This window comes from Oryctolagus cuniculus, chromosome 7 (assembly GCF_964237555.1).
Source record: "Oryctolagus cuniculus chromosome 7, mOryCun1.1, whole genome shotgun sequence".
Classification (NCBI taxonomy): Eukaryota; Metazoa; Chordata; class Mammalia; order Lagomorpha; family Leporidae; genus Oryctolagus; species Oryctolagus cuniculus.
Window position 1 is genome coordinate 132,447,650 of NC_091438.1, and position 9,732 is coordinate 132,457,381.

The window sequence follows — 9,732 nt, forward strand, 5'->3', positions numbered from 1 at the left end:
GGGAAAAATTGGTAAATTAATCCAGGTTAGAGTTAAGAACCAGATTTTCCAGACACTGCTGTTGAGAGTATAAATTGGTACAACTATTTTGGGAAAGCATTTGGTGTTACCTACTAACGCTGAACATTATGACTCAGGCATCCCACTCCTGGCTAAGTTCCTAACAAAAATGCATATATATGTTCTCCAAAATAGGTGTACTAGAATGTTCATAGCAGAACTCCATGCCCACCGACAGTGAAATGGGTAAAGAAATATGGATATATTCATGACTGAGGACAGTGAAAATAAACAAGTTACACAGAATATTGATGAATCTCACAAATATTAAGTGAAAGAACCCAGACACAAGAGTACACTTAGTGTGATTCCATTATATAAAGTAGAAAAATAAATGAAATTAACCTGTAGTGTTAATAGTTTGGAGGGTGGTAGTGATTGGAAGGAGGTTTGGGGAACTTTTTGAATGTTATCATTTCTGGTTTTTTTTTAAAGGATTTTATTTGTTTATTTGACAGGTAGAATTACAGACAGTGAGAGAGAGAGACAGAGAGAAAGGTCTTCCTTCGGTTGGTTCACCCCGCAAATGGCCGCAACGACTGGAGCTGCGCTGATCTGAAGCCAGGAGCCTGGTGCTTCCTCCTGGTCTCCCATGCGGGTGCAGGAGCCCAACCACTTGGGCCATCCTCCACTGGAGGAGGATTAACCAAGTGAGCCACGGTGCAGGCCCCCTGAACTTTTTTTTTTTTTAAAGATTATTTGAAAGTCAAGTTAGAGAGAGAGAGAGACAGAACGAGAAAGAAACCTTCCATCAGCTGGTTCATTCCCCAAAGGGCTTCAATGGCAGAAGCTGGGCAGTTCCGAAGCCAGGAGCCAGGAACTTCATCTAGGTCTCCCACATAGGTGCAAGGACCCAACTACTTGGGCCATTTCCTGCTGCTATCCCAGGCTCATTAGCAGGGAGCTGCATTGGAAGTGGAGCAACCAGGACTCTAACCAGAGCCTATATGGGATGCCAGCACTGCAGGCGGCAGTTTTATCTGCTGTGCCACAGTACTGGCCCCTTAGCTATGAACTCTTGGGCACGATATTTATCCTCTCAGATCTTCAGTGTCTTCATTTACAATAGAGGGGTCGGAGGAATAATAGTACCCATTTCACAGACATGGTTTAGTTCTAAATAAAGTCACACATTTTATGGAGTTGAGAAGGATGACATACAAGGTGCTCTCGGATAATGGACTAGAAATTTGGGAAAGAGAATGTTTAAACTTTACATTGTACTAGATGTAGAAACACAAACTCAAAATTTAGAAAATAACCTTGTCAGTGGTGGATGTTCACCAAAGTCACAAAAATAAATGACATATGGAGTGATGAGTTAAATACCAAAAATGTAAAAATGGAACAGCACACTCTTAGAAGTAACTCATGAAGAAAATGTAGATGAATATATATTTAAGGAAAGTTTTTTCTAGGTGAATCCCAGACACTGGGTATTAATTGTCCATTTTATGAACATGGAAACTGAGTCTCTTTTCTGCCCTCCTGCTTGGGGACCCAAGTCCTCTGGCTCCTCTGACTGCCTGTTTTTCTGTTTCCTCCCTTATTTTAATGGAGCAATCCTCCTGTAGCTTCCTATGAAACGGTGCATGGGAGATGACTGTTGGCACCTAGAGCATCTAAAGATTATTAATTTTGCCCTTATCCTTGATTTGGTAGATGGTGGGGCATAGAATTCTAGGCTGAAAGTCATTTTTCTCAAAATCCTGAAGACATTGCTGGATTACTGCTGTGAGGAGTCTAAGGGTTTTTGATGGCCAAACTTGCCCCAGAAGCCTTTAGGTTGCTGCCTGGGTGTTCTTACTTGCTTAACTTCTGTGTGTCTCTATCTCTTTTTCTCTTCCCTCCTTCCTTGCTTCCTTCCTTCCTTTGAAAGTCAGAGTTACAGAGAGAGGGAGAGGGAGAGAGGGAGAGAGACGGAGAGACGGAGAGACGGAGAGATCTTCCATCTGCTGGTTCACTTCCCTAGATGACCTCAACAGCCAGGACTGAGCCAGGCTGATGCCAAGAGCTGGAAGCTGGATAGGAGCGCCTGAGCACTCGGGCCATCTTCTGCTGCTTTTCTCGGCCATTAGCTGGCAACTGGATGGGAAGCTGGAGCAGGAGCCCGAATCATTGCAGGCGGCAGCTTAACCTGCTATTCCACAATGCTGGCCCCATGTCTCCCTATCTTTAGCTTTGAAGGAATAACACTACACACTTCAGAGGATTATTTTGAGAATGAAATGAATTACCGTGTTTAAAGTACTCAGAACAGAGCCACAGACACTGAGCCGGGGTGGGAGAGGCCAGCAGTACCACGGCGCCCAGCAGCGGGCGGGAACACCAGGGACCCACAGAGCAGCGTTACCGCCTTCACAGAAGGTTCATCAGTCGGGTCCCGGCAGTGGGTATGGGAAGAGGGACAGGGCTGGGGGACCTCAAGGCAAGAAGCAAAGGGGAATACCGCTCCAGTCTTCGGGTACCAGCCAGTGGATCCTGCATTTGACTCTCCAAAGTATGCCGGATTGGTTGGGAGGAGACTCCACTTGGAGAACTCTGGACTTGAGGGTGAGCTACACTTTTCAAGGACCCAAGTTTCGTTCTCTGCGACGACTCAGCCTGCCTGGAGAGACATTTCAGGGTCACTGCTTCACTAGAGGGGACAGCCTTTAGGATGCCCACTTGAAGCTCCCCCCCTACTCATGGTGCTACCTGGCTCCTCGCAGACCCTGGTCTGGAGCCTGGAGCCTCTCGCTCCCACAGCGGCTACTCCTCATCTTCGGGATCCCAGGAGCCAGAGAGAGCTGCAAAGCAGTGGTCTCCGGGGCGAGGGGCCGGCGGAGGAGGCTTTCCCAGGGGAAGGTGAAGTGGCCCTCGAGCTTGTTCAGGGTATGGAGCTCCGCTCAGCGCCGCCAGATGGCGCAGCAGAACCCAAAGATGCACGACTCTGAGATGTCCCCAGCGCCTGGGCACGCAGTGGAAGCTGCTGGGTGAGGCTGAGAAGCAGCCCTTCGTGCAGGAGGCCAAGCGGCTCCGTGCCAGGCACCTGCGCAAGCACCCCGATTACAAGTAACTCAGGCGCCAGACCTGCTAACGCCAGCCCGGGAAACGGTGGCCTGCTCTGGGGGCCGGTGTACGCAGTCAATCAAGGCAGCAGAGGCTTTGGGTACCAGCCCCACACCAACTCGACAACCTACCTGCTTGGCAACTATAATAGCTCTTCCCTCTATAAATCTTAGGCACCCCTAAGAGCCACACACACCCGTACAAGCTGCACCTCCTCTCCAGTGTTGGGCCACAGCTCAGAGGCAGCCTGTAGCCAGCCCTTTCACAACACACTTACCGTCTTCATAGGATAAAACACAGTTTTGTACGATCAAAAATAAAGTACTTAGAACAGTCCTAGCACATTCTAAGGGCACAATGCATGTTAGCTGTTGATATTTCCTTTGCTGAGCACACAAAGGACCCTTTAAAAAAATTATTGGGGCTGATGCTGTAGCACAGTGGGTTAAAGCCCCGGCCTGTAACGCTGGCATCCCATATGGGCGCCAATTTGAGTCCAGGCTGCTCTACTTCTGATCCAGCTCCCTGCTTATAGCCTGGGAAAGCAGCAGAGAATGGCCCAAGTCCTTGGACCCTTGCACCCATGTAGGAGACCCAGAGTAGGTTCCTGGCTCTTAGCTTTGAACTGACTCAGTTCCTGCCATTGTGACCATCTGGGAAGTGAACCAGCGGATGGAAGATCTCTCTCTGTTTCTACCTCTCCCTCTGTAACTCTTCCAAATAAATAAAATAAATATTTTTTTAAAAACGAATTTATTGGAGCTGCCATTGTGGTGTACTGGTTTAAGCCATTGCCTGTGATGTTGGCATCCCAATATGGATGCTGGTTGGAGAACTGGCTGCTCCACTTCCAAATCCAGCTCCCTGCTAATGTGCCTGGGAAAGACTGCTACACCCATGAGGGAGCCTGGGTGAAGCTCCTGGCTCCCAGCTTCAGCCTAGTCCAGCACTGGCCATTGTAACCATTTATTTATTTATTGAAAGGCACTACTAACATAGAAGAATAGACACAGATAGAGAATCTTCCATCTGCTGGTCCACTCCCCAAATGACCACAACAGCCAGAGCTGGGCCAGGCCAAAGCCAAGAACTCCATCCAGGTCTCCCTTCTAGGTGGCAGGACCCCAGGTGTTTGGGCCATCTTCTGCTGCTTTCCCAGAAACATTAGCAGGGAGCTGGATCAGAAATGGAGCAGCCAGAACGGTAACCAGCACTCATACGGGATGCAGGCGTTGCAGGCAACTTAACCAGCTGGGGTACAACACCAGCCCGAGAGAGGGCCCTTTTATTCTGAAGATTTGTGTCCTTCAATTCTGCAAATTTGTCCTGTGCATGCATTTATTTCCTACCTTTCATTTCTTCTCTTTCTGGAGTTTGAATCCTTGGTCTTTGTGTGCAGGATGTTTGGATAACTGACCTTGATTTTGCAACAAAGTGTCCCCAAAAGATCTTTTTCTTTGGGAAGATCTAGTTTCTCCAGGGGAGAATCCTCCAGCCCCCGCTGGGAGGGGCTGGGAGACCACCGAAAGGAGGCTGAGGACCCCAGGGCTCAGTGTGCAGCCTTACCTTAACATCCGCTTTCCCTGCTTTCTCCTACTCTCTGCTCGACTGTGTCCCCAACTCCAGCGTAGGTGCTTCCTGCAGATAAACCTCAAGTCTCCTCCGGAATGAGGAAAAGGCAATAGGATGAAAAGAGGCATGAGAGGCAGAACTTGTGCCATATGGGGACTCAGGAGCATAATCTCATGGAGCCCCATCCCTAGCCCCTTGTCCTCCATGAGGTCCAGTGCATGCAAGGCCTTAGCCTTCCTGGGAGCCTCCTTTTGCTGGAGGACTTTTTAATTTTTTTAGACTTATTTTATTTATTTGAAAGACAGAGTAAGAGAGAGAGGTAGAGACAGTGGTCTTTCATCCACTGGTTCACTCCCCAAATGGCCGCAATGGCTAGAGCTGAGCTGATCCAATGCTAGGGGTCAGGAGTTTCTTCCCCAACATGGGTGCAGGGTCCCAAGGCCTTGGGCCATCCTCCACTGCTTTCCCTGGTGCATTAGAAGGGACGCTCAAATGGGATGCCGGCACTACAAGCCAGGGCTTTAACCCACTGCGCCACAGTGCTGGCTCTGCTGGAGGACTTTTCTGCAGGCTAAATCACCACTCTGTTTGGTCACTACCCCAAAATTGCTGAGATCTCGTGTCTACTGCTATATTCTCTCTCACTACCTGCCCCCAACTCACATATTTTGCTTATCTACTCAGGCTCACAAAACAGAGATAAATTTGCGTGGCTTCTCAACTATATTTAGTTGCATTTTTTGCAAATTAACTAAAAAATACCCTTCTATCTTACAGTATGTCAATTTTAGAGAACTGGAAATTTTGGTTCCCTTGCAAAAAGTTTCTCACCTATAAAACCTAGGTAGGAAAGTAAAGGGATTGCACTTGTCTGTTGTCACGAGGTAGCCATGGTTCAATCCCATTCAAATCAAAACAATTCAATGAACATTTACGGAGCACTGTTCTAGGCACTTGTGATTGCTCTCTCTGAACAAAGATGCCTACCTTCATGGAATTTACATTCTAGCAGGGGGAAACAATACTGAACAATAAACATGATACATATATAAAGTACCTAATGAGTTTCAAGACGATGTGCTATACGGGAAAAAAAAAAAGCACAGGCTAAGAGGAGTGAAGAGGAGTGCTGGAGTTCAGGGGATGAAGGGTTACAATAATGACTTTATTTTAACATATTTAATTACAGACATAAAATAGCTGGGGGAGGGGTGGGCCCCAGCCTAGCCCCACCCTGGAGCTCAGGTGGGGGTGCAGGTGAGGCCTCCCTGATGACCCTGGCTGGGGTCTTCCTATGGTAGGGCCCTATTGCTTTAGTGGGGAGGAGCCATGCAAACGAGGGGGGCTTTGTTCAGTTGCATGGCCAGGTTGGGTATCAGAGATGTGCAGATGACAGGGTAAGGGCACAGAATGTAAGGAACAGCCAGCACAGTGGCCAGCACAAAGCGGGAATAAGCCTGGACTTGAGGACAGAGCTCTGGGCTATCGATGCAAAGGTGGCACTGTTAACAGGGGTAGTATTGTTAAGCCACAAGACTACATCAGATCCAGAGGCAGAGGCTGTAGAAAAGCTACAGTTATGTCTCTCACCAAAAGAATCAGGCAAAGAAACCCATATCCTCAGAGTCTGACCACAGAAATATGCTGGAACAAATGTGGGGAACAACACATATCCCCCACTCCTTCTGCCCACCAACGCTGTGTGAGAACTTCAGAGCCGGACAACAGATGTCTGTTTTTAAGGTATACACTAGTAAAAAATCTTGATACTGGTATACATTTTCGACTTACAGCTTTGGTTATTTCAAACCTACAATGCTCTGGCAATTGAACTGTTCACTCTCTCCACATAAGACAGTAAGTAGCTGAGCCTGACCTACCTCCAATTATGTAAGAATGCAGTACCTATCTCTCCAAAAGTTATGGCAAAGTATTAGAAGTCAGTTTCTGCACTTCCTCTCCCATCATTCTCTGCTTCAATATGGCTCCTGCAGTCACTTTCCCTGGTCCCCTTTGGTGTACTCCTTGTATTGTTGTTCTGGGGCTATTTTTAAAACTCTCCCACTTGACTGAGGGCACATTTTTAAATCTAATACTGTACACTTGGCAAAGTGGCAGTTAAAAATTTTAAATGGCAACCACCAATCTCAATATATCTAATTTTAAAAAGTCATCAATATGTGTTAAGGAATTATGGTTATCTTTTTTTTTAAGATTTATTTTATTTATTTGAAAGACAGAGTTACAGAGAGAGGTAGAGACAGAGAGAGAGGTCTTCCATCCGCTGGTTCACTCCCCAGATGGCCGCAATGGCCAGGGCCGAGCTGAAGTCAGGAGCCAGGAGCTTCCTCCGGGTCTTCCAGGTGGGTGCAGCGGCCCAAGAACTTGGGCCATCTTCTGCTGCTTTCCCAGGCCATAGCAGAGAGCTGGATAGGAAGTGGAGTAACTAGAACTTGAACCAGCACCCATATGGGATGCCGGCGCTGCAGGCTGGGGCTTTAATCACTGTGTCATAGCATCGGCCTTGCTAATAATTTTTTTTCAAGATTTATTTATTTGAAACTCAGAATTACACACAGAGAAAAGGAGATACAGAGAGAGAGAGAGAGAGAGAGAGAGAGAGAGAGAGAGAGAGAGGTCTTCTATCCACTGTTCACTCCCTAATTGGCCGCAATGGCCGGAGCTGCACCAATCTGAAGCCAGGAGCCAGGAGCTTCTTCCAGGTCTCCCACGTGGATGCAGGGGCCCAAGGACTTGGGCCATCCTCCACTGCTTTCTCAGGCCACAGCAGAGAGCTGGATGGGAAGTGGAGCAGCCAGGGCTCAAACCCACGCCCATATAGGATGCCGGCACTGCAGGCAGCAGCTTAACCCGCTACACCACAGTGTTGGTCCCTGATAATGTTTTAATATGGCAAAATTAGTAGCTAGTAATGCCATTTAAAAAGAATTATTGGGGGCAGGCATTTGGCACAGTGGTAAGATGACACCAGAAGTGCCTGGGTTTGAATCCAGCGCTGCTCTCTATCCCAGCTTCCCACGAGTGAGCACCTAGAGAAGCAGCAGTGATGGCTCAAGTAGTTGGGTCTCTGTCATCCACACGGGAGACTGAATTGGGTTCCTGGTTCCTGAATTCAGCGTGGTGCAGCTGTGGCTAGAGCTAGGTATTTGGGGAGTAAAGTAGTGGATTGGTGATCTAATTCTGTGTCTCTCCATCACTCTGCCTTTCAAGAGAATAAAATTAAAATTTAAAACAAAATGTTGGTTCTTGAAAGGCAAGTCAGGGAGCCACTGATTTAGAGGCTCTGACTCCAGTACAGATTCTTCGACAGTGAGTATATTTCACTTATGATTGCCAAAGGTTCTTCTTAAATGTGTCATGCAGTGTCTAATAAGTGATGAAATAGAGCTGAAGGCTCTTCCACATTCATTACAACCCTATGGTTTTCTCCAGTATGAATTCTCTGATGTTTAGAAAATGATGAATCATAACTAAAGGTTTGGGGCCGGTGCTGCAGCGTAATGGCTAAAGCTGCCACCTGTAGTGCCAGCATCAAATATGGGCACCGGTTCGAGACCCAGCTGCTCCACTTCCAATCCAGCTCTCTGCTACGGCCTGAGAAAGCAGTGGAAGATGGCCCAAGTGCTTGGGCCCCTGCACCCACATGGGAGATCCAGAAGAAGCTCCTGGTTCCTGGCTTTGGATTGGCACAGCTCCAGCCATTGCAGCCAATTGAGGAATGAACCAGTGGATGGAAGACCTCTCTCTCTCTCTCTCTCTCTGCTTCTCTGCCACTTAAATAAAAGTAAATATTTAAAACTAAGGCATAAACTTAGAGGAGAAAATTGAACAGAAAAGAAGAAAAACAAAACTTTGAAAAATGGAAGACAGGTGGATGAGGAGTGACAGACTTATGAGAAGGCTGGATTCTGAGTGGGCAGTGGGGAAGGTCATGAAGTATCCCAACTTCCTGTGGGTGATCCTGTGGGACTGCCTGTCCTGCCCATGTAGGAGGATGAGAGGGCATGGCACGCCATGCCTCCCGGGAGGGACCCCACAGCCTGGCTGCTGGCAGGTGGCAGGGGCTCTAGGCGTATTTCCCCCACCCCCACTTCCTGTTGGGAGCCTTGTGGCCATGCCTTTATGATTGATAAACGGAGAGCCAATAAGCAACTCCCACATTCCATATATGGCCTGGTTGCACAAAGGAGCCCAGGGGCCCACTTGGCTTATGTGACCTGTAAGTCGATTGGTTAGGGGTCTTTTGGCATACTGCCCCTTCTGCCCTATAGAATTGCCATGGTTCACTAGGCTAATCCTCCGCCTGCGGCACCAGCACCCTGCATTCTAGTCCCGGTCGGGGCGCCGGATTCTGTCCCGGTTGCTCTTCTTCCAGTCCAGCTCTCTGATGTGGCCTGGGAGTGCAGTGGAGGATGGCCCAGGTCCTTGGGCCCTGCACCTGCATAGGAGACCAGGAGGAAGCACCTGGCTCCTGGCTTCAGATCAGCGCAGCACGCCAGCCACAATGCACTGGCCATAGCGGCTACTTGTGGGATGAACCAATGGAAAGCAAGACCTTTCTCTCTGTCTCTCTGTCTCTCTCTCTCTCTCACTGTCTAACTCTGCCTGTCCAAAAAAAAAAAAAAAAAAAAAATTGCTGTTACTACCCCAGGTTTTTACTTCCCCTCTTACCCTGTGAAAATCTGTGCCTAATTGCTAATAAACAGACATGCTCATCAGGCCTGTCTCTGGTGTTTCTTGTCGAGAGACGCCGTCGCTCTTCCTGCCCGACAGCTGAGAGTCACACACAGAGAAACCTCAACTTCCCTTGTGGGATCCCAGAAAGCAAAGAGATTGGTCATCGTCGGGGGTACCTCTGAAAATGGGGAGTGAACGCAATGTTGAAAATAGAGTACAGTGGCAGATCTGCTGCAGGAGCAGTTGGAGTCTTACCATCCGGGGCTCGGTGTTGTGGTGATGCCAACATCCCATATGGGCGCTGGTTCATGTCCTGGCTGCTCCACCTCTGACCCAGTTCTCTGCTAATGG

The 9,732-nt window shown here is 48.3% G+C and overlaps 1 protein-coding gene and 1 pseudogene across 2 annotated transcripts in view; one reads left to right on the forward strand and one right to left on the reverse strand.

Moving 5' to 3' along the window:
- LOC100338575 (zinc finger protein 69 homolog) overlaps positions 1 to 7,043 on the reverse strand; it is a 32,164-nt gene extending 25,121 nt beyond the window's left edge. The window contains exons 1-2 of one of the 2 annotated variants that reach the window (XM_070078686.1): positions 4,678 to 7,043; positions 2,510 to 2,664 (exon numbers count right to left, since the gene is read on the reverse strand). The gene's annotated coding sequence lies outside the window, so the exon portion shown is untranslated. Of the gene's footprint in view, positions 1 to 2,509; positions 2,665 to 2,757; positions 3,234 to 4,677 lie in introns of those variants that run through there. The other variant, XM_070078685.1, reaches the window with a different exon arrangement.
- Positions 2,748 to 3,284, forward strand: LOC127493679 (transcription factor SOX-15 pseudogene; annotated as a pseudogene).
- Positions 7,044 to 9,732: the final 2,689 nt, after the last annotated feature.